This window comes from Dromiciops gliroides, chromosome 1 (assembly GCF_019393635.1).
Source record: "Dromiciops gliroides isolate mDroGli1 chromosome 1, mDroGli1.pri, whole genome shotgun sequence".
NCBI classification, from domain to species: Eukaryota; Metazoa; Chordata; class Mammalia; order Microbiotheria; family Microbiotheriidae; genus Dromiciops; species Dromiciops gliroides.
The window spans coordinates 498,071,586-498,096,003 of NC_057861.1; the positions used below are offsets into that span (position 1 = coordinate 498,071,586).

A 24,418-nucleotide genomic window follows, 5' to 3' on the forward strand; every position below is an offset into this window, starting at 1 on the left:
GATCGTCCTCCTCCTCCGGATCATGAGACCGGGACGTGGGTCGTTCCCTTCCCTCCTCACCCAGTTCTTTAGGGATCCCAGCAAAAGGTGACGGCGTTCGAACACGTCTCCTCTGCAGCCGCTGCCCCTATCACAGCCACGAGCACCGCCGTCCGGGCGCATGCGCCGCGCGCGCACACGCGGCCCAACGCTGGCCCATACACCCAGAATCCCCCGCGAGAGTATGAGCACGCGCGCGTCGGCGCGGCGGGAAAATTCTAAAATTACGGAGGGGGCTCCTGGTGCCGGCTTACTTCGTTTCCTTTCCCCAAACAGTTGGAGCCTCTCCGGGGACAACTATCTGGTAAGCAAAGGAGAGGGGAGGAAAAAAATGCACTAAAAAAGTGCCGTTCTACGTTCCCACACCTCCTGCACCCACCGCTGACCTTTGGGCTGAGGGGAGGAGAGAGGTCATGCTCCCGACTTCGCGCCCCACTTTTCCCACCCTCAGCTACTTGGCCTTGGGAGGGAGAGAGAATGTGGGTCGGGGAAGGGAGAGGAGAGGAGGCTCGCGCTGGGGGGCGGGGTCAATCTGGAGAGGGGCGGGACTAGCGGGGGTAGGGCGGCGCTCTCCGTTTGTTCATTGGACCCCGTTGGCACGTGAGGAAGGAGGCGTGTGCGGGTGGAGCGTTTGTTGGATTTCCCTTCTAGACCTGTGCTAAGTGATCCACTTTTTTTTTTCCCTTTTAATAACCCTTTACCTTACAACTGTGGCTCCATCCTATCACTGTTTACTGCACGGCAGACGTCTCCAGGCTACTGGGGAAAAATGTTCCTTCCGAGAGCAGCGATTCTATTAAATATTTATTAAGCCCATGGCATATTCAAGACACTGTAAATGCCAGTTAAATACCATGCTTTAATTGTCTTTTGTGAAAATCCGAAGGACTTGAGCACTTGAACCTAAAGGCTTGCCCTGGGCAGAGGAATTCTACTAAAACCTATGCTTATTGAGTGCATGCTTCCCCGGGGGTACAAGGATTGATGAAAGATGAAATTGGAACTCTGTAGTCCCTCATATTATTGCAGAGTAACGGGGAGGGGGGGGGATAGTTCTTCCTCCCCCTCCCTCGAAAATGAGGGTGGTTTAGAGTAGAATTAAGGGGAGTCTGCGGAAATTCACCAGTGATGATTCATCTCCAGGTCTCTGCCACCAGCCAAATTCCTTGCCAAAACCCACACTGCTGCTGGAGAGCTTCACTAACATCTTTCATGGTTTTAGCTTGACCTCTGTTAGATTTTAATCCATCTTAATTGTTGTGGCTTGAGGGCAATTTTTTTTTTTGGCCACCCAGCTGCAGCTGATTTTAGTCTTTAGTGATGTTTCATTCTCTGAAAACTTTCTTAAAGAGGAAGGGAAGGAGGTTACATTTAATAGAATTTATACCATGTGTTGGGTTCAATTTTTTTTTTTTTTTAGTGAGGCAATTGGGGTTAAGTGACTTGCCCAGGGTCACACAGCTAGTTAAGTGTTAAGTGTCTGAGGACGGATTTGAACTCAGGTACTCCTGACTCCAAGGCCGGTGCTCTATCCACTTCGCCACCTAGCTGCCCCCCCCCCTTTTTTTTAGTGGTGTTGGGTTCAATTTTATAACTTTGTAGGAAAAATGTATCTAATATGACTTTTCATGTAACGTAAACCAAATTGATGTTTCAAAACAATGTACTTTAAAAGTCTGGGAGAGTAAGGCGTTTGCACATACCCTGGAGGAAGGAAACAAGATTGGAAATGTACCATCCAAAAAACAGCCACGGAAGCACTTTAGAACAATTTTATAATGTATTTTCAAAATTTCTTTCTTTAAGTTACCATTAACATACTTTGTGCCTCCCCCCCAAGAAAATGCTGTCTATGAAATATCTCCTTTGATAACAAATAAGGGATTGACTTTTTTCGAAAATTAATTATACTTAAATATTTTAAAATATTATGCACAATAGAGCTTTTTGTTTTGTTTTGTTTTTGTTTTTGCTGGGCAATGAGGGTTAAGTGACTTGTCCAGGGTCACACAGCTAGTAAGTGTCAAGTGTCTGAAGTCGGATTTGAACTCAGGTACTCCTGAATCCAGGGCTGGTGTTTTATCCACTTTACCCAGCTGGGTTATATAATGCTTCACAAGAAGCTAAAGGAATATCTTGATTAAAGTAGTTCTAGTTGATAGGGATAAACTCTCAAGTTAGGTTAGAAATCAGCAAAAAAGATTCTTATGTGGTTTTCGTCTAACATCTGTACATTCTGTATACTTATGGCTGTTAAGTTAATGACAGATTTTTTTAAAAAAAGAAAGGTGAAAAGAATTTTTAGTATTTCTTGAAAACATATTGTAATTTGAGAAGGAAAAAATTTTAAATTGTTTGAAAAAGTGTGAATTAATGTACCTGATTCTTAAGCACTTTATTAAACATTTATGAGTTTTTCATCCTCCACAAGAATTTTATTACAGAAATATCTTGGAAGCGATACTGAATTTCTTTGCTAATAGACCATAGACTCTGGCAGTTCCTACCAGACTAAAAAGTTTTGTATGCAGGTTTGGTGACTGTTTTAAGGACCAGCATAGCTAAGTTCATAGAACTTATTATAAGATGAAGGGGGGCAGGGGGCAGATAGGTGTGGCAGTGGATAGAGCACTACCCCTGGAGTCAGGAGGACCTGAGTTCAAATCCAGCCTTGGACACTTAACACTAGCTGTGTGACCCTGGGCAAGTCATTTGACCCTCAATGCCCTCCAAAAAAAACCAAACAAAAAAAGATTAATCACAGCAACTCATAAAACTGGCAGTAGTTGCAATATGTAATTTTTATTAGTAGTTAGAATACTCACACTACTGAAATCATAGTTGTGATTATTAAAAGTATTTATAACCCATTCAGGCCTTGGTTTACATGGGTAGGGTGCAACCTTAGGAGTGGGTCAGTAATTATAGTTTGTTTTTGTGCCATCACCCACCATAGTGGTACCTAGGTATTTGTCATTAATTGGTTCCAGAAGACATGATGAGTGGTGAAAACGATAAGTACTGAATGAATTTTTCCCTTAAGGAGTGATGTAAATTATTCTGTTTCTGGGGTCAGCTAGGTGGTGCAGTGGATAAAGCTCCTGCCTGGATTTAGGAGGACTTGAGTTCAAATCCGGCCTCAGACACTTGACACTTACTTGATCCTGGGCAAGTCGCTTAATTCACATTTTATTTGGCAATTTATAAATTAATGGTTTTTTTCCTTTTTATTTTTAAAAATAACAGAAGTCAACTTTTGAAATCAATTGTTTCATTTCCCTAGCCCCCAAATTCTCTCTCTCCATCCTGTCCCCCCTCCTGCATACCCACTTTCCCCACATCCCCAGCCACTATGACTACTCATCATTGGATATGCAGGTGGACCTCAAACCAGATTTCAGTTCAGACATTCATTTCCTTCTAGGACATGGGGATGGGGTGGGGTTGTGTATAGAGGAGAGACTGCTGTCTGAAATAACAAGCTCCCAGCACCTGAGGCTGTTTTGTCAGGGGAACAGCATGAAGTATCCCCCGAAATACCCAGTCTGCTACTACCTTTCTTGGAAAGGCTGAGGCAGAGTTCAAGAGAGAAGCAAAGAAGCATTCTTCTCAAAGGCTTTGAAAGTGGTAATGGTTGGTGGATGGCAGGTGGCAGGCTAAGGCAGTTGCAAAGAGGATGAGGAGGATTTCAAAAAGTTCCCCAGGTGGCTGACAGCAGCCTGGGCTGTGTCTGTTGGCTCTTGTTTGTTCTCAGGGAAAGTAGAACCTCAGCTGTGGCTAGACCACTTGTTTCCTCACCCTTCCCCATCCCCAAGTAGGGAATCAGGCCTGCAGGGCAGCATAGGGGACCCTGCCCCCTCTGCTCCTGATACCAGCTCACCAGTTTGGTTCTCATTTGGTCTCTGCCGGCCCTGTTTCCTCTGGGACTGGATCTCCATGAGCTTAATTGGGCTCCACTTTCTTTTTTTTTTTTTTTGGTGAGGCAATTGGGGTTAAGTGACTTGCCCAGGGTCACACAGCTAGTAAGTGCTAAGTGTCTGAGGCCAGATTTGAACTCAGGTCCTCCGGATTCCAGGGCCAGTGCTCTATCCACTGTGCCACCTAGCTGCCCCCTCTTTCTTTTTTTTTTAATCATAAAAGTATTTTATTATTTTCCAGTTACATGTAAAGTTAGTTTTCAACATTTGTTTTCGTAAGATTTTAGTTCCAAATTTTTCTCCCTTCCTCCCTTCTCTCCTCCCCCATATGTACAATCACATTAAACATATTTCTGCATTAGTCATGTTGTGAAAGAAGAATCAGAACAAAAGGGAAAATCCTCAAAAAAATAAAAACAAAAACAAAAGTAGAAACAGTATGGTTCAGCCTGTATTCAGAATCCACAGTTCTTTTTTCTAGATGTGGAGAACATTTTCCATCATGAGTTCTTTGGAACTGTCTTGGATCATTGCACTGCTGAGAAGAGCTAAGTCTATCACAGTTAATCATCACATAATGTTGCTGTTACTGTGGACAATGTTCTCCAAGTTCTGCTCACTTCACTCAGCATCAGTCCACTTAAGTATTTCCAGGTTTTTCTGAAATCTGCCTGCTCATCATTTCATTCATATACCACAACTTGTTCAGCCGATCCCCAATAATGGCATTCCCTCAATTTCCAATTCTTTGCCACCACAAAGAGAGCTGCTACAAATATTTTTGTACATATGGGTCCTTTTCCCTTTTCTATCATCTCTTTAGGATACAGACCTAGTAGTGGTATTACTACTGAGTCAAAGGGTATACACAGTCCCATAACCCTTTGGGCATAGTTCCAAATTGCTCTCCAGAATGGTTGGATCAGTTCACAACTCTACCAACAATACATTAATGTTTTGATTTTTCCACAGCTTCTCCAACATTTATTATTTTCCTTTTTTGTCATATTAGCCAATTTGATAGGTGTGAGGTGGTACCTCAGAGTTGTTTTAATTTGCATTTCTCTAATCAGTAGTGATTTAGGGCATTTTTTCATATGACAATAGAGAGCTTTAATTTCTTCATCTGCAAACTGCCTGTTCACATCCTTTGACCATTTCTCAGTTGTGGAATGACTTGCATCCTTATAAATTTGATTTAGTTCCCCATGTATTTTAGAAATTAGGCCTTTATCAGAAGTACCGGCTATAAAAATTGTTTCCCAGCTTTCTGTCTCCCTTCTAATTTTGGCTGCATCGCTTCTGTTTGTATAAACCCTTTATAATTTAATGTAATCAAAATCATCCATTTTGCATTTCATAATATTCTCTATCTCTTGTTTGATCATAAATTGTTCTCTTCTCTATAGATCTGAGAAGTAAACTATTTCTTCCTCTCCTAATTTACCTATGGTATCACCCTTTATGTCTAAATTATGTACCCATTTTGACCTTATTTTAGTATATGGTATAAGATGTTGGTCTATGCCTAGTTTCTGCCATACTGACTTCCAGTTTTCCCAGCAGTTTTTGTCAAATACTGAGTTCCTATCTCAGAAGCTGGAGTCTTTGGGTTTATCAAACAGTAGATTACTATAGGCATTTACTATTGTGTCTCCTGTGCCTAACCTATTCCATTGATTCACCACTCTATGTCTTAGCCAGTACCAAATAGTTCTGATGACTGCGGCTTTATAGCATAGCTTCAGATTTGGTACAGCTAACCCACTTTCCTGTGCATTTTTTTCATTAGTTCCCTTGATGGGCTCCACTTTCAATCCAACGTTTTGTAACCATTTGCACATTAAAAAAACACTAACACAAATCCCAGAAATCCCACACTCCTCAGGGGCATACCAGTCTACTCCAGGGATGGATAAGACAGTTTTTAACGATGGCTCAGAAAGAAGTCCTTGTCTTCAGCTTCATGGAGTAAACTCAGTTTTCCCATAGTGATTCAATGAAGATCTAAAGTGAAAAAGGTCTTCGGGAGCAAATCCAAGCCCAAGGGGGAAAGAAGGGGATGATCGTCTTCCTGGGATTTGGCTCTGTGATCATGAATTTTCCAGTTCTGGGAAAATGAAAAAAAGCACAAGAAAGTACCCAGCCAAATATGTGGGGTTCTGTACTGAGCATGAGCTAACTGTCGTGTCAGTATTTGCTTCCTCCAGAGAGATGGGATGCGGGAGGACGACTTGACTCATACAGGTTTTAGTAAGTGAGATGAGTACTGAGCCAGTGTTGAGTGCTAAAGCAGTTTTTTCTCGTCAAAATGCATTGAATACTGAATTCAGCAAGTTTCAAAGCCAATGAGTGGTGAGCTATGACTGTATTTCTCTTGGGAACGTTAGAATTTGACTTGTCCAGTTCTCCACAACAAAAAATGAGGGCCACATTCTCAGCAAGCACTTAGGCTATCAAGACATCGAATATAGAACTTTATTTCAGTTGGTAGAAAATGAAGAGGCCTCACAGCTGAACAGAGGAACATTCAAGACAAATCACTTTCCTTTATGGTCTACAGAGCCTACCTCTCAGGAATCTATAAGTCTAGAAGACTTTATCCTACCTCCCTTGGATCCCATTGCCCAGACTAGCAAGGGGGAAAATCAATCAAAAATAGGCAATTTACTAAATGCCTACTCTGTGATTGGCACTGTGCTAAGTGCTGGGGATACAAAGATAAAAGTGAAATAGCCTCTGCCCTCGAAAAGAATATGTTTTGACAGGGGAAAATACAAGTATATATTAAAAGTAAATTCAAGGGGGCAGCTAGGTGGCGCAGTGGATAAAAGCACTGGCCCTGGATTCAGGAGTACCTGAGTTCAAATCCGGCCTCAGACACTTGACACTTACTAGCTGTGTGACCCTGGGCAAGTCACTTAACCCCCATTCCCCCCCCCCCAAAAGTAAATTCAAGATACTTTTGTAAGGAAGGGCACCAGCATGGCATGGGGGGGGGGGGCCCGCAGAATAGGGATCAATAAAGGCTTCTTGTATAAAGTGGCACAGTACTTAAGTTCATTCTTGAAGGAAACCTTGGCAGGGATAAGGAAAGAGGGCTTCCTAACATAGGCTACAGTTAGTGCAGAGGTATCTGTGAGAGCAGCAGTAGGTGAAAATGGCTGGACTATAGAGTATGCTGAGGGGGAGGGGAGCAATATTCAAGAAGACCACAAATGTAGGTAGGGACCAGGTTATGACAAGCTTTAATCATCAAATAGAGTTTATATTTGATCCTAGAGTTAATAGAGAGCTACTAGAATTTATTGAGTAGTGAGGTAACAGGGTCAGAACCTGTATTTTATGAAATCATTGTGTTGAAAATGGTTTAGAGTAGGGAGAGACTTGAGGCAAGGAAACCAAATACACTATTACAATAGCATAGGTGAGAGTTTATTAAACCTGAATATCCATGATAACTGGAGAGAGCATTTGTGAGTGATGTTGTAGACATAGAAATGATGAGATTTGGCAACTGATTGGACATGTGGGGTGAGAAAGCATGAGGGGTAGGTAGAGTTAGGGTCATTAGAGAGCCAAGCAATGTATCTCACAGAGATTTATAAATTTTTCATTCTAATATTGTACTCGTGTTCTGAAAACTCCCCCCATCCTAGGGGAAAGCACGCATGGTTGCTAGAGAGTTTCTCTTGGCCTGCAGAGTCCACATAAATCACAGTACCAGTGAAGTACGAGGGCTAGATTTTCTCCTCAATCATGTGGTTCTTTTGCCCCTTGTTGTTCTCTGGCTCTGACTCCTGCTTAGTCCAGGAATTCCTCTACTGTTTCCAGGAGTCCATTCCCCATAGTCTTACATTGAGCCGGGAAGGTACAGGAACTCAAAACCAGAAAATCTGAGTTGGAAGGACTCTCAGGAACACTCTTTGCTTATTCTACAAGTGGTCATCCAGCCTCTGTTTCAAGACTTCCAATGAGTGGGAATCTATTACCTCTTGAGGCAGCCTCCTTGATTTTTGAACCTCTCTTTTGTTAGGAAGTTTTTTCCTCTGTCAGGCCTAAGTTTGCCTCTTTGCAGTTCTACTTGGTATTCCTTATACTGCCCCTTAGAACCAACAGAGCTAGTGTAGTCCCTCTTCCATGTGATAGCCCTTTAAATTCTTAACATTTATATCTCCCCTGAGGATTCTTTTCTACAGGCTAAATAGCCCCAGTTTCTTAAAGTAATTCTTTCATTTTTATCTTCAACTAATTCTCATATGACAGTGCATTTAGAGTCCTTCATCATCACTGTCCGATTTACCATCCTCCTGCTTAACTATGATGTCTGGAATTGAACGTAATACTACAGATGAGTTCTGATGAGGGCAAATGCAGAAGGACTATTACCTACTTTATTCATGGAAACTATACCTCTCTTAGTGCAGTCCGAGATCAGCTCAACCTTTTTGTCTGCACATCACATTACTGGCTTATTTTGAGCTTGCAGTCCACTAAAACCTCTAGATCCTTTTGGTCAAACTGCTCTTTGTCCAAACATGTTTCTTCCTTCATCTTATACTTGTTTTTTTTAGTGAGGCAATTGGGGTTAAGTGACTTGCCCAGGGTCACACAGCTAGTAAGTGTTAAGTGTCTGAGGCTAGATTTGAACTCAGGTACTCCTGACTCCAGGGCTGGTGCTCTATCCACTGCACCACCTAGCTGCCCCCATATTATACTTTTGAAGTTGATTTTTTGGGGTACCTGTTATAGGTCTTTACGTGTTTCCCTTTTGAATTCCATTTAATTAGCTTAAGCCCAATGCTCTAGCAGAGAATAAGGTTTCTGAGAGGGACAAATCCTGTGTCTCCCCAATATTAACAATTATTTATTTGATAATCATTTCTCTCACTTGTCACCAGGTGTCATCAACCCTATCTGTCCCAGGCAGAGGGCCCAACCCTTCTATGAGTCTCCTTTTTCTCCAAGTATAGCTGTTTAAAAAATCCCTTTTTTTGTTGTCCTTAGTTTCTTTTGCCATCCTCAACTCAGTCTGAGCTTTTGTGATCCTGATGCTATTTTTATAAGATTTGCTCTTATATTCATCCTTCGTTACCTAACCGTACCAGCAGGTTCTTTTTTAACTCTTTTTCTATACTCTGGCCATCTTCTTGCATCTGTCCTCTCCCTACCCTATGCCTTGTGGACAAAAGACCATAACTCTTGCCTTGGGACCCATGTTGCCCAGATTGTTGAGTACCTGGCTCCAGCTGTGCTTCAAATCTACAATTTGGTCATCTTGTTGCCATTCCCCATTGCTACTTTGTGTGTACCCTTCTTTCCCACATGCTTCTCCCTCTTGCCTCCTTTCCAGTTCTTCACCCCAATCAAATTAATACTGCTATTGCTGCTAGAATAAATTTGTGTGCTTTCATATAGCATTGTTCACCATCTCTGTGACTTTCTAAACAAAAACTTCCCTCCCTAGATACCACTCCCCTATATGTTTTTCCCCTTATTAGAATATAAACTTTTAGAAGGAAGAAACTATTTCATTCTTGTGTTTGTATCCTAAGCTAACGAGTTCTCTGTGCATCCACACTTGGGAAAATCCCATGTTTCTTCATCATTGGAATTGGTTCCTCTCTAAGTGTTTTAGTCATTGGGGTTCTAATTAACCTATCTTTTTTTTGAACCCTTTGAAATCTGTTTTTCTAAAATCTAATTTGCATTTCATACTATGCCTGGACTTCCTCTCCTCTATCACTAATTCTAGGACAGAGTGGCCACTTACCACCAGTATTCCATCTTTCTGCTTTGTGAAGATGGTGAAAATGAGTTAATAAAGGAATGCATAAACCATCATGACTAGCTTAAGCTTCCCTACTATCTAATATAGGAGAAGGTGAAGGCCTGGAAAACTCAGAACCAGGCAATCAGAGCCTGCCTCCTGCTTGACATCGCCATGATCCTTTTCTGCAAATGCTGAAACTAGTTGCTAAAGCAAATCCAGAGCCAAGAAGGCACATTAGGGCTTGAACCATGAGAAGTTTCCACATGTTGCTGTTACCTGTTTCAGAAAAAAAACAAGAAAACTGGAAGCTTAAGGATTCTAAGAATTGGTTGCTATGAATAATTGACTTTGTGGTTCTTGGGCTTAAATACATTGTTCCCCTTGCCATCTGTGGGTTCTCAGACTAGATCTATGTAGTACCTCATGCAGGCTTTTCTGACAATAAAACTATATACCTGGATCACCTCTGGCTCTGGACTGTTGGTTCTTTGGTCCTTCATGGGGGTCAAGTCTAGGGTCTGGGAGGGTCCTGGTCCGTCATCTAGGTCATCTACCTCAATAACTAGTTTTTCCCTGTTAGTGAGATCAGATTCATAATAGAATTTCTCCTCATTGAGGAAAAAGTTTCCTCTTCCTTTTCAAGGATGAAATTGTAATTTAAGGCAATCAATCAGACAATCAATAATCACTATTTTTTTTAAGTGAGGCAATTGGGGTTAAGTGACTTACCCAGGATCATACAGCTAATAAGTGTTAAGTGTCTGAGGCTGGATTTGAACTCAGGTCCTCCTGACTCCAGGGCCGGTGCTCTATCCACTGTGCCACCTAGCTGCCCCTAATAATCACTATTAAAATAATCAGTTAAATAATCAGTAAGTGCCTGCTAGGTGCCAGGTACTGTGCTAAGCACTGGGGATACAAAAAGAATCAGAAGCCAAGTCCCGCCCCCAAGGAGCTTACAATCTAATGGGTCATCATTATTAACTGGGGCCAGGAGGTTTGACCCGGGAATTCTACTTCTTGGATGTATTCATCTGCCACTTTTTCTTTGAATACCTGGTTACTTGGTGTGCATAGTTCCTTGGTACAGATGGGTTCAGGAGAAACTTTCTTCATTCTAGGGAAACGGTTTTTGTGTGTTCCCATGGGACCTCCCACCTTTTCCTCTTCCTTAGTCTCCTGCTTTAGCCAAGTTTCAAGTATATAGCTGAGTTTGAGTATGTCATAAATCATGATAGGGTAATAACCAAAAGAGCCAAACTTGTCAAGGGAATTTCACACTTTATTTAGGAGATATCTCAATTCTAGAACAAAGCCCTCATGGTGTGGACAGTGAAGACTATACCTTATATATGGAAACATCACCAGTGACTGAATGAATAAAGGGCCATTGGGTCTGAGGACAACTCCTGGGACACACACTCTCTACATTTTGAAGTAATTTTTGTTGGAATAATAGATTTGGAAAGGATTTTGAAAAGTCATTTCAATGAATTTTAAAACCTCACATTGGAAGGGACCAACACCTGAATAAGATTCCTTTTTGTAGCATATTTTATAAGTTTTTATGTAGCCTTTACTTGAAAATTTCTTTAAGATAGCTCTCATTTTTAGAAAGTTCTTTCCTTAAATCTAAATTTACCTTATTGAAACGTATACCCTTTGTTCCTAGTTCTTCTATCTTGGGCCAAATAGACCAAGTGGAATCTCTTTTTTAGCATTTTAATCTTTTACATAGTTGAAGACAGCTGTCAGGTTCCTCGAGTCTTCTCTAGGCTGATTTTCCTCAGTTGCTTCAGATGATACTTATTCAACTGATCCATGTGATCCTGAGGCTTAAAAAAAAAAAAATTAGTGACTATCGTTTGGTCAACTAGCTTTACAGTTTATCATTGTATTTCCTAAAATGTGACTAGAATTGAATATAATAATACACATGTGGCTCTGACTGCAGTAAGAGTATAGCAGCACTATCATCTCCGTTGTCCCAGGTATTTTGTCCATTTTCCTGTCTACAAACAAAGTACTTATAAAATTATTATTACATACATATACGTATATGTTACATAAAATACATAAAATTAACATTACAGTTAGTATTCAATTTTAAGAATTCTTGTGCATTAGAACTCCTTGTTCTTTCTTTGATAGTAATTCTAAGTAGCCTCATTATTTAAATCACAAAATCTGTGTTTGAGTTCTTGTTCTTTTTTTTTTTTTTTTTTTTTTGCAGGGCAATGGGGGTTAAGTGACTTGCCCAGGGTCACACAGCTAGTAAGTGTCAAATGTCTGAGGCCATATTTGAACTCAGGTCCTCCTGAATCCAGGGCCGGTGCTTTATCCACTGAGCCACCTAGCCACCCCTGAGTTCTTGTTCTAATGATTGCTAGCTGTATGACCTTGAGCAAGCCATTCAGTCTTAATTTTCTCATTACTAAACTTGAAATGGGAATGGTTTCACTACCTACCTTAGAGTATTTGAAATGCAAGTGTTTTATAAAGCTTAAAATATTTTAATAGTTCATATTTAAGTGTGAAGTTTTTTTAATTATAAAAAAGCTCAAGTTGCTATAGAAATCACATTAAAATTTAGTATAGTGTTCTTTAATATATCATTTACGCATTTTCTATTTCATTTTGGTGTATTTCTTTTTTAAATTTTTTTTTAATTTCAAATTACCTCCCTCCAACCTCTTCCCCCACTTATTTAGAAGTCAAGAATTTTTTTTTTAATTATACATATGAAATCATGCAAAGCATTTTTGTCTTAGACATGTTGGGGGAGGGAAGTAAGTAAGAAAAAGAAAGGGGGAAATTGCTTCAGTCTGCACCATGAATTCCATCAGTTGTCTACCTTGAGGTGGATAACATTTATATCATAAATCCTTTGGTGTTATTGTGGATCATTATATTGATCAGAGTTAAGTCTTTCATAGCTGATTATCTTTATAATGCTATTACTGTGCGAATTTGTATCAGTTCATATAAGTTTTCCTAGGTTTCTCTGAAACCACCCCCTTCATCATTTCTTACAGCACAATAGTATTCCATCACATTCACATGCCATAACTTGTTCAACCATTCCCCAGTTGATGGGCATCCCCATAGTTTCCAACTCTTTGCCATCACAAAAGGAACTGCTACAAATAGTTTTGCAAGTATGGGCCCTTTTCCTTTTTCTTTGATCTCCCTGGGGTCTATATCATGTGGCGGTATGGCTGGGTCAGAGGGTATACTCAATTTTATAACCCTTTGGGTATAGTTCCAAATTGTTCTCCAGAATGCTTGGACTAGTTAACAGTTCCACCAGCAGTGCATTAGTGTATTTATTTTCCCACATCCCCTCTAGTATTTGTCATTTTCCTTTTCTGTTATGTATTACATGAAATAATGTGTTACCTAAATATCATGAGTAATTCCATTTTATCCTTATTTACCATTCTGTGAAGTTAAGTTTCAACTTCTTGTAAATCATTTAATTTTGGGGAAATCACAAAACTACTCTCTCCTCCCAACTCAGAAAGTTCTGATCCTCTCCACCCATAAGAAACAAGGCGACTCAATCCCTGTAGCCTTTTTTTCCCCCCACATGCTTCAACTGTATAATATTTGTAAAATCCAGGTTCAGAGTCCTTATGCTGGCTGAGAACGTTGGACCAGATTTGTTTTTGTAATGGCATGCCCTGCTGAATAGATTGTTGTATACATTAGTCTTGAAATCTTTATTTTTCTGTAACAGTTTTGGTGAGCCAGACAGGAGGATGTTGCAAGTTTCTGTGTGACAGCTGGACCCTCGCTGAAGGAACTTCTAGAATGCTCTGGTAAGATTTTAACTGAGGAACTTCCTTCCTCACCACAGGCCCACCCCATACCTCCAAGTCCTGCTGAACTTCATCTAGACTGAGACCACAGAGGAGGTAAAAGCCTTGATAAAGGCATCATGGGGACTAGCCCCCGTCAGCCTGCAGATTCTCTGTTGGGCAAACTTTTTGTGGACTGAGATTAGGGAAAATTGCCCATCTGAAAGGGGATGTCAAAAAAAGAGAGCCTCTAAATTATCCTTAGATTGGTAAAAAATTTATAAGAATTCTGATGGATCCCAAATTTGGCCAGAGGAGGAAACCTTTGGCTTTTGCAAATTGAAAACACTAAAACTTTTTTTTTCTTTTTAGAAAACTTTGCCTAGAGAAATAAATTATTAGAATTGTTGGGCTGTTCTTTTGGATGGTGTGTCTACTTCCCATCTCTCTTTTACCAGTAGTCCCCATCTTGCCACCACCCTCTTCTCTTTATCTTCCTTTGCCTCCTCCCACTTACAGTCCTCCCTCTATCAACATCCCGTCTTCACTTGACACCAATCCCTTACTCCTTCTTCCTCTGCAACAGCACCTCCAACCCAACCCTCAGGATTGCTTGATGGTTCAGGTTTGCGTATATAATCTTTTTTAAACCTTTTGATTTTGCTATTTGGCAGTCAAAAAAACCCTTGCTTTTATCAAAATCTTAAGGTAGTAATCAGGTGATGCCAGGCCGTCATCAGAGGTCATAACACCACTTGGGTAGACATTTTTCTCATAAGGAGAAAGGACAACCATTATCAAGACCACTGATCACCTGCTAACCTCCTTCTGGAGGACAACAATCAGGCAGTTAACCAAACTGGCCCCCCTAAGACCCCAGTAGAATCCTAATGACCCTAAAGGTTATACCTGGCTGGTTCAAGCTAGAGAAGTCTAATTTGGGGAATGGAAGAATTAGCCGCTGGACTTGAAAACTGGAACAAATTTTAGGAGACCATGCAAAATAATGATAAAACTTCCACTCAATTTTTTGAGAACCTTTGCAAAAATGCTAGACAATTCACCAACCTAACCGCTTTAAACCCAAGAGATGCCCAGATTGTTTGTGCTGCCTTTGTTAACCAATTCTCCTCAAATATCAGGGATTACTTTCTAAAACAGTGTCGAGTGGCATGCAAAGGACATTACTGAATTTAACAACATTGCCACCTATATCTTTGAGGGACAGAATAAGCTTACCAAGCAAAAACCATCACTTGTGGAGCCTGTCATCTCAGATCTCTCCCAGGAACATAGGGCTAAGAAGAGAGAACATTTTCATTGCAGAAAACATGGCCACATCACCTGCAATTATATGAAAAAGAAATGGGACCTTATGCAGAGAAATGCCAAATCCAAGTAGGAATAAGGACAGGGAAGAGAAGAGGGCAGCTGTACCCGGAGGACAAGTTCTTTGGGCCCGTCCATCTAGCTCCTGACCCCATTGTCCTCACTTGCTTGGTGACACCGACCTTTTGAAGTCTCCAGGCTAAAGAGCCCCATGCCACCATCCTGGTAGGAGGAGCATTTTATGACTGCCTAATAGACATGGGGCTTCCATTTCTATTTTGACCCACCTGCCCACTTCCAATACCAAGACTCGGAACAGTCAATGTGGTGGGAGTAAGTGGAAAAGACTGTACCCATAATGTTTGATTGTGGGACCCCTATCTCTTGAGCACTCTTTTCTTTTGATCTTGATATCTTCCTCAAATCTTCTGGGTAGTGTGGGCCATAAAATTCCAATCTGCAACAAAAGTTACTGAGACAGAGTTCTGGGCATAATCATTATTAGGAAGACTGGTGTTCCCTAATCAGTTAGGTCCAAGACTTTGCTTATGGTCAAGGACCCCGATGTGTAGGAGTTATGGAGTTTTATAGACCTTGGAGAGTCCCTCAGAGGTCCTCTAGTCCTTGGGAGTTTCCTTCAGAAGGGTGGAAACTCATATGATTGGCTAATTTTCAGAAGCAATAGGGTTCCTATGGTTGGTTAAGGGCAATGTCCATCAATCACAACCGATTTGTCAGTAGGCCTTTTACAGGTCGTTAGCTACAGGTCATCAACTATAGGCCATCAACTGCTAGCTATCTCAGCAGGGGCTTTCCAGAGGTCATAAGACCCTGTCAACAACATCTTGGGGCCTTCCACAGGTCATAAGACCCTGTCAGCGAGGTCTTGGGCCTTTTTCAGACCATTAAAAATTGGTGTTTGACCAGTAGTATCCTAGTGTCCAAGGAAATTGTGACTTTTGAAGCAAAGGTCACTGGGGAGTGGGCAGGAGTAGGGATGGAAAGGCATGTTAACCTTATTTCAAGTCAAGCACTGCACTTGGAGTGGGGGGAGGGGCAGGGTAATATAGTAATAAAATCCTTTGTTGTCATTGTTGAGTCATTTCAATCTTGTCCTGCTCTTCATGACCCCTTTTGGGGTTTTCATGACAGAGATACTGGAAGTAGTTTGCCATTTCCTTCTACAGCTCATTTTATAGATGAGGAAACTGAGCCATGCAAGGTTAAGTGACTTGCCCAAGATCACACAGCTAGTAAGTGTTTGAATTTGATTTCAGGTCCTCCACTGTGCCACCTAGCCTCCCAAGTAAATCCTTAAAATAGTCCTAACTATGCTAGCTGATAAATCAAATAGAATTAATATAATCATCAACACATGTGGATTAACTGTATTAACTAATATAACTAACTCAAACTTGATCCTATTCTGCTTAATTCACTAGTGCAATCAATGATACCCATCAAACACAATGAACTGGATATAAATGGTGATTAAATTGAATAGGGTATCAAAATTACCTTCATAGTAGCCACTTCCTTTTGTAAGCTTGGGACCACTATTAAGAGCTTCTCAAAGGGAGACCTTAGTTTGAAGATCCTTAATCACTCTGTACCTCTCCTTTCTTCTTGGGTCTGTCTCAGAGCCAAAATGGGAATTGAGGATTCAAACTCTGTGCTCCCTCCCAGGATCCCCAACATTCTATGGTGTTGTTCCGAGGTGTGGGACTCTTTTTTTTTTAATCAATTTTTTATTTTATTTAAATTTTTTTTCAAATTACATGTAAAGATATTTTTCAACATTCATTTTTGTAATATTTTGAGTTCCAAACTTTTCTCCCACCCTCCTTTCCCTCCCCTTCCTGAAGCTAGCAAGCAATCTGATATAGGTTATACATTACAATTATATTAAATATTAGTCATGTTGTAAGAGAAGAATCAGAATAAATGGGAAAAAGCAAGAAAGAATAAAAACAATAACAAAAGCAGCAACAAAAGCAAAAATAGTATGCTTCAATCTGCATCCTGATTCCACAGTTCTTTTTTTCTGGATGAGGAGAACATTTTCCATCATGAGTTCTTTAGAATTGTCTTGGATCATTGTATTGCTGAGAAGAGCCAAGTCCATCACAGCTGATCATCACATGATGTCATTGATACTGTGTACAAAGTTCTCCTGGTTCTGCTCATTTCACTCAGCATCAATTCATGTAAGTTTTTCCAGTTTTTTCTGAAATCTACCTGCTTACTGTTTCTTACAGCACAATAATATTCCATTACATTCATATACCACAACTTATTTAGCCATTCCCCAATTGATGGGCATCCCCTCAATTACCAATTCTTTGCCACCACAAAATGAGCAGCTATAAATATTTTTGTACAAATAGATCCTTTTCCCTTTTTTCCCCTCTTCAGGATACAGACCTAGCAGGGGTATTACTGGATCAAAGGGTATGCACAGTTTTATAGCCCTTTGGGCATAGTTCCAAATTGCTGTCTAGAATGGTTGAATCAGTTCACAGCTCCACCAACAATGCATTACTGTTCCAATTTTTACACAGCTTCTCCAACATTTATTATTTTCTTTTTTTTGTCATATTAGTCTATCTGATAGGTGTGAGGTGGCACCTCAGAGTTGTTTTCACTTTTTGTTGTTGTTGTTGTTTTTGCAGGGCAGTGAGGGTTAAGTGATGTGCCCAGCGTCACACAGCTAGTAAGTGTTAAGTGTCTGAGGTCAGATTTGAACTCTGTTCCTCCTGAATCCAGGGCTGAAGCTTTATCCACTGTACCATTTAGCTGCCCCCTTGCATTTCGCTAATCAACAGGACTTATGTTGAAAACCATATTCATAAACACAGGGACTCCAGGAGTTGGAGATGAAATTGAAGAACATTCTAGGCATAGGCCACAGCCAGTGAAAATTCATGTAGTTGGGAAGTGGAGTTTCTTGTACAAAGAACAAACAAAAAAGTGTCATTGGATTACAGAGTACACGGAAGGGGAGTGAGATGTAAGACAATAGAAAGGTAGGATGGAACCAGGCATGAAGGACTTCAAAAGGCAAACAGGATTTTACTTTTAATCCTGTGGGTAACAAGGAGCCACTAGAGTTTACTGAGTAGGGGAGTAACATGGTTAGATCAGTATTTTAAGAAGATCACTTGGGGGCAGCTAGGTGGTGCAGTGGATAGAGCACCAGCCCTGGAGTCAGGAGTACCTGAGTTCAAATCCGTCCTCAGACACTTAACACTTACTATCTGTGTGACCCTGGGCAAGTCACTTAACCCCAATTGCCTCACTAAAAATTAAAAAAAAAAGGTTACTTGGGCAGCTGAGCACTGGGTAGACTAGATTGGGAAGAGACTTGAGGCAGGGAGACCAAGCAGAAGGCTGTTGCTGTCGTATAGGCTTGAGGTGATGAAGGCCTACATCAGGGTGGTAGCAGAAGACAGAAAGGGGCATCCATGAGAGATGTTAGTTTCTAAGATAGATAGAAAGGGATTAAGAAGAGACAAGAAGATAACAAATGACATCATTTAAATAAGAGGCTTCAGTTGGGTTTTTTTTAAGATTTAGGTTGGGTAGAAGTGAGAGACGTTTCCATGGTATAAAAACCACTACAGACAAAATTAAGTTGCCTCTTAGCTTAATTACAGTTGTGAAATGGTAAGCTATAGCTCACCATAAAAGTAACTTGTGGGGGGGGGGGGGGGGCAGCTCGGTGGCACAGTAGATAGAGCACCGGCCCTGGAGTCAGGAGGACCTGAGTTCAACTCCGACCTCAGACACTTAACACTTACCAGCTGTGTGACCCTGGGCAAGTCACTTAACCCCAATTGCCTCACTAAAAAAAAAAAAAAGTAACTTGTGGACTAGATCAAACCTGCCCAGATCTAGCCTTAGATGTCATGAATGTGGACCCCAGATTTTGCTTTTGAACTTCATATTTTCCCTATATATTTCACCCATAAATCAAACCATAATTCATCTTGGTTTCATTATCTTCAATCACTTTGCTCACTTAAGGTACTTTTTCAGAAATCCTGAGAAATTGTGGGAGATCAGTAGCATGATATAATAGAAAAAAAGCCCTGGCTTGGGATTCAAGAAATCTTGGTTCACATCTGTCAGTACCAGTATGACCTTGTACAAATCCCTTAATTTTTCTGTGCTTCAGTTACCTTGTTTGTAAAAGGAGGGAGTTGGCCTCTATGGCCTCTTCCTGTTCCAAATCTATGATCCTGTGTTGTAGTTCCCGGGTCTTTCTCCTCAATACTGAAATCCTTCCTAAAATTGTTTCTTTTTAACTTTTCTTTTTCTTTTTTTAAAAACATGATTAATATTTAATTAAATATTTATTTTCCATTTAGGCCATTCTATGAATTTTATTTCCCTTGAAGCTTTCATTACTGCTGCTTAGTGGAGTTCAATGTTATTAAAATATTATGGTTTCTTTATGTGTGTGTGTGTGTGTATATATATATATATATATATATATATATATATATAGAGAGAGAGAGAGAGAGAGAGAGAGAGAGAGAGAGAGAGAAAGAGAAAGAGAGAGTTTCTTTATTCTTTATAAAAACCTTGTTAGAAAACTCAAAGAAAGGGGGCAGAGTCAAGATGGTGGAGGAAAGGCAGTGGCTTGCTTGAGCTCTCCCCAAGATCCCTCCAAATACCTTCAAATAATGCGATAAGATAATTCCTAGAGCAGCAAACCCCACAAAAGGACAGGGTGAAATAATTTTCCAGCCAAAGACAACTTAGAAGGTCAGCAGGAAAGTTCTGTTGTACCTGGGGGAGAGTGGAGTACAGCCCAGCACAGATCCAACCCCAGTACAGACCCAGCCCCAGTGAACCAGGAGCAGGCCTCAGGAGTCTCTGAATCAGTGGCAGCAGCAACTGCTTCTGGAACTCAGCTCACAGATGGGGGGGCAGGAATTGAACAATTGGCCAGAAGGAGATTATAGGGATCTCTTTACTAGCACTGAGGCAGGACTCTGTTGTTTTGCCCATACTCAAATTCAGGTTATAGTCTTGGTCAGCAGTTCTAGATGGGGGAGGAGCATAAGCACACAAGAGCTTGCAGCCACAGTGGAGCAGAATTCTGTTCATAGTTCCAGGGCAGAAAAGCAGGCCTATGGTTGCTTGCAGACCAGAGCACAGACCAGGAGAGTGGTGAACATACCTCTCCTTTAATCATACTATCTTGGAAGAACTAAGGACTTATAAATTCCTAGAAGTATCTCAGAGAACAGCTGCTCAAACCTCCTAAAGCTTGTGACAGTGCACCTTCCACCCTGGAAGCAGTGCCCCCTCTTTAACAAAGAGTTAAAAGTCAAGAAATAGGCTGGGAAAATGAGCAAACAGAAAAAAATGCTGACCATTGACAGTTTTTATGGTGACAAGGAAGATCAAAATATGCCCTCAAAAGAAGATAACAAAGTCAAAGCTCCTATTTCCAAAGTTTCCAGGAGAAACATGAATTGGCTTCAGGCCATAGAAGCACTCAAAAAGGACTTTGAAAATAAAGTAAGGGAAGTAGAGGAAAAAATGGAAAGAGAAATGAGAGTGATGCAAGAAAATCATGAAAAAAAAGTCAACAGCTGGGTAAAAGAGACACAAAAAAATACTGAAGAAAATAACACTTTAAAAAACAGATTGGGCCAAATGGTAAAAGAGGCACAAAAAGCCAATGAGGAAAAGAATGCCTTGAAAAGCCAAATTGGCCAAATGGAAAAGGAGGTACAAGAGCTCTCTGAAGAAAATAACTCCTTAAAAATTACGATTGAGCAAATGGAAAACCCAAAAAACTGTTTTGATTTACGTTTTTTAAAAAGTCTTAAAAATGAAGGAATCATAGGGTATGCGATATAAATGAGCAGCATAAATTCTATGTGCATTTTTAATCTGATCACTTTTCACCCACATTCATATTGTTGGGGCTGAATTAAATATATGGAGAATTAACTGGGTGACTCTCTGAAATATTGGGGTCCCGGAAATAATGAGGGACTTCTAGGTTCAAAGCTCCCTCCCCTCTGAACTGCCCTTTTAGATATTTCTCCCAGGCCAATAAGAAAGGAGCCTTACAGCTTCTTTTCCACAAAAGAATCAGATTTTGTTACTTGGGAATTAATTAAACAACAAAGGTGAAATTAATTAAAAATCAAAGATAAGGAAATAGGGAAAAAGAAATACAGATAAATTCTCCTAACTCTAATGTAAGTCTATACAATCCCCAGATCGTTTCCAATTAAGCTCATTCAAAGGAATGCAGGGTTTTTGTGTTCACTCACTACAACCTGGGATATCGGCTAGTTTCTCACATTACAGGGAAAACCCATGAGAGAGAGCGGGTGAGCAAAAGCGTTCTGGAAGCAACTCCACCCTCCCCTCAGTGAGCGTTCAATCTCCCTCCCCCAAAACGGGAGATCCTTCAAAAAGCTGCCTATGGAGAGGTTTCTCCTTCTGACCTCAGTAGCATATGTAACTTCAGGGTGGGCCAGGTGTGGCTCCTCCCAAATGAGTCAGCTAAAACTCCAATAATTTTTACTACAATTTAGACAAACATTTTTGTCACCTGTAAGATATATTTGTGGCATTAGGTCTTGATCTTTACCATCCTTTAAATTACTGCCCCCTTCTTATTTTCTAGGTCATGGAGCCTCCTAATACATTAAATCAGTATGCTTAATTATGTCCCACAAATTTATCTAAATGGGAGTGTGGTTTAGAAAGCATATAATGCAGTAGCTTATATTATTGTGCTGTAAGAAACAGTAAGCAGGTAGATTTCAGAAAAACCTGGAAAGACTTACATGAATTGATGCTGAGTGAAATGAGCAGAACCAGAACTTTGTACACAGTATCAATGACGTCATGTGATGATTAGCTGTGATGGACTTGGCTCTTCTCAGCAATACAATGATCCAAGACAATTCTAAAGAACTCATGATGGAAAATGCTCTCCACATCCAGAAAAAAAGAACTGTGGAATCAGGATGCAGATTGAAGCATACTATTTTCACTTTTGTTATTGCTGACAACCATGCCTCATATTTTACTGAAAACATTGAGGCCGTTTAAGAGCTTCTTCTTTTCTTCTCCTCCTCTCTCACACCTTCTTTCATTACCTCTTCTTTCACTGCTGTGTCACATAATGTCTCTTACTCATTATCAAGGCAAATCCTTCTACGTGTTGTGGGGACCAATTTTTAATTAGGGAGTGTTAGCTAAGCGGCTTGCCGCAATATTGGGGCAAGGAAGGAGACCGACAGCCTCCCTCAAAACAGAGCAGGATTTATTTAACAAGAACTAACTTAAAAAAAAAAAACACAAACAGGATCAGTAGGATCAAGGGAAAGGAAATAAAATGAGTTAAGGGAAATTATACAACTTGAATAACACCACCTCCCAGGAATCAGCTGAGAATACACAGCAGTGTCCTGTTGCCTTCCAGCTTCCAGCTAGAATGGCGAATCTCCTCCTCTCCTTCTTCCCAGCAGACCCCAGACAGCCCCCAGCCAATTGGCTGGCCGTTCTGACAGTCACATGACTGCCCTCACTAGACTTCCAATCATTATAATTTTGCCAGGCCCCTGTAGGCGTAGGTGAGTGGTGAGATGCCAGCGCCACAGGGATGGCTACAACCAGTGGGTGGAGTCCCATGCAGTTTGCAGAGTGCCAGAGTCCAGTGCGCACACCAAGGTTTTTTTAAAAAATTCTAGCCAAAAGATGGGGTTATAAAAACCTCAAATAACAATTAATTCTTTACAATGTACAAGTGATTCTATTCCATTATTGTTTCTCCAAAAGATAACCCCTCTATCATCCCTTTTCTCTCACATCTTCAGTATATTCCTTACTGACTCCTTCCCTAATGTCCCTCTTCAAAAAAGCCCTCATTTGATCCTTCCCTCCCTACAAGGTACCATCCTGTATCTTTCCCATATTTGCCTTTTGTGGCCAAATCCCCATGAGAAAGCCATCTTAAATAGGTGTGTACACTTCCTTTTCTCTTATTCTCTTTTAACTCTCTACAGTCTGGTTTTTAGGCCTCATTATTCAGCTGAAACTGGTCCCACCAAAGGGACTGGCATATAAGTGTTCATTAAGTGCCTGCTGTGTTCCAGGTATTGTGCTAAGCTATTTTTTTTTTAAAAGCACTTTTTTAATTTATTTGGTTTTTGTTTGTAGGGCAGTGGGGGTTAAGTGACTTGCCCAGGGTCACACAGCTAGTAAGTGCCAAGTGTCTGAGGTCGGATTTGAACTCAGGTACTCCTGACTCCAGGGCCTGTGCTCTATCCACTGCGCCATCTAGCTGCCCCCAATGCTAAGCTATTTTTAAATATTTCTCATTTCATCTCTACAATAACCTTGTGAAGTAGGTGCTATTATCATTCCCATTTTACAGATGAGGAAACTAAGGCAGACAATAGTTAAGTGACTTGCCAAGGTTCATACAGCTGTTGAGTGTCTGAGGCCAGCTTTGAACTCATCTTCCTTTCCCTAAGCCCAGCACTCTATTCACTGTGCTACTAAGCTACCAAGATACTGATGATCACTTAATTGCCGAATTCAGTGGCATTGACTTAGTACTCAACTTCCCTGTATCCTTTGACATTGTCACATACCATCATCTCCTTGATACTCTCTTCTCTATAGGTTTTTGGGACGCTACTTTCTCCTGGTTCACCTCTTACCCATCTGACTACTCCTTCTTAGTCTCCTTTGCTGCATCCTCACCCAGGTCACACCTGCTTACTGCCATGGGTCCTTTTCTCTCTCCCTCTATGCTATTCCACTTGATGCTCTCATCAACTCCCATGGATTCAATTGTCATCTTTATGCTGAGGTTCTCAAATCTTTGGATCCAGCTCCAACCTGTCTACTTACCTCCAGTCTCACATCTGCAGTTGCCTTTTGGACATCTCAAAATGTCTGTCCCATAAATACCTCAAACTCACCATGTCCAAAACTTTTCTTATTATCTTTCTCCAACCACCCCCTTCTCCCTAACTTCCCTATCACTACTGAAGGTACCACTGTCCTCCCAGTTCCTCAGGCTGGCATCCTAACTGTCATTCTTCTCTCCTTATTCTCTCTCACTTCCAGTTCCAATCTGTTGTCAAGGCTGCCGTCAAACATTTTTCCTTTGTAACATCTCTAGCAGAAGCCCCATTCTCTCTTCTGATACTGTTAATACCCTGGGTAGGCCTTCATCCCTTCACACCTGGGCTATTGCCATAGCCTGCTGGTTGGTCTGCCTGCAAGTCTCTCCCTATTCAGCCATCAAAGTAATTTTCCTAAAATACAGATCTGACCATGTCATCCCCCCACCTTTTCAGTAAACTTTCATGTCTTCCTATTACCTCCAGGATTAAATATAAAATCCTCAGTTTGACATTCAGTGCCTTTAATTATATTCTTCACTTTCCAATCTTCTTGTACTTTAAAAGTCCAGCAAGTCTGCGTGCCTGTGATCTGTTGGCACTGGCCTCATCACTGTTCCTTCGACAAGAAGTTTCGACTCCAGGCTTTTTCTTTGGCTGTTCCCC

General features: G+C 40.9%; 1 protein-coding gene across 1 annotated transcript in view; it reads left to right on the forward strand.

Annotated features, from left to right (window-relative positions):
• Positions 1 to 232: 232 nt before the first annotated feature.
• Positions 233 to 24,418, forward strand: part of FANCC (FA complementation group C) — a 197,524-nt gene continuing 173,338 nt past the window's right edge. The window contains exons 1-2 of the mRNA XM_043977297.1: positions 233 to 343; positions 13,469 to 13,550. The gene's annotated coding sequence lies outside the window, so the exon portion shown is untranslated. The remainder of the gene's footprint in view (positions 344 to 13,468; positions 13,551 to 24,418) is intronic.